The following is a 947-nucleotide window of genomic DNA, read 5'->3' as shown; positions in this document are numbered from 1 at the left end:
CATTAGTATATTCAGTACTGTTGCTGAATTCAGAGGTGGCATTGGTCAAAGCTAACCAGGTATTGAGAGGCTTTCTATTTATGAATGTATTTACTATTATGGGTTTTAATAAGTTTATCGTCGTGACTTTGCACTTTGAAAGGTGCTACCAATGATAAACTAAATAAACCGACTAACCTTTTTCACTTGTCATAGCAGGAAAAGCACAACTTCTCTTTTCCATCTAAGTGTCTGTATTCCATTATAAATGACATTTTTCCATTTGTGTTAAAGTGGCACATTCTTGAAACGAGTAAGAAAAACTGTTTAATACATTAAAATGTGCTGCTCATCGTGGCTATGCATGGAAAACACTGTCAATGACATCATAGCAACTACAGTTTAAAATGAACCAAATGAGAGGTGGGTTGGTTTAGTCTCTTGAGAGCAGTTCATCCAAAAAACTGCACAATGGAACCAATGAGTAGAAGAACAGAGAGAAAGACTTTCTCTAAGTATTAGTTGGATTTTGGGGATCAAATATCAGAAGCTTCCTAGTATATATGACCCATTGGTGCAAGATAATATTTTAAAATTGACGAAAAAAGCGATTTATGGTTTGCTAGTTTGTTATAATTCGAAACACTTTAGTCATTCGATTTTTCCTTCAATATATACAATTCTATATAGACTTGTAGATAGACATCTACACTTAGGATAAACATGGCAGACAATCTTGAGAAAATGTTATTACCTTTATTTTTAAAGACCTGAGTGTAACAAAATAAATACCAGAGATTAGATAGATATATATATATAGCGCTATATACATTCACCCATTCACACACTGCATCTATGTTCCACATTTAAGGGGCAGTTTGGGGTTCAGTATCTTAAAGATACTTCCGCATGCAGAATGAGAAAGACTGGGATTGAAATGCTGACCTTCTGCTCTGAGCCACAGCCAT

The sequence above is a fragment of the Platichthys flesus genome, chromosome 18 (genome assembly GCF_949316205.1).
Source record: "Platichthys flesus chromosome 18, fPlaFle2.1, whole genome shotgun sequence".
Lineage (NCBI taxonomy): Eukaryota > Metazoa > Chordata > Actinopteri > Pleuronectiformes > Pleuronectidae > Platichthys > Platichthys flesus.
Note: the sequence above shows the minus strand (reverse complement) of the source record.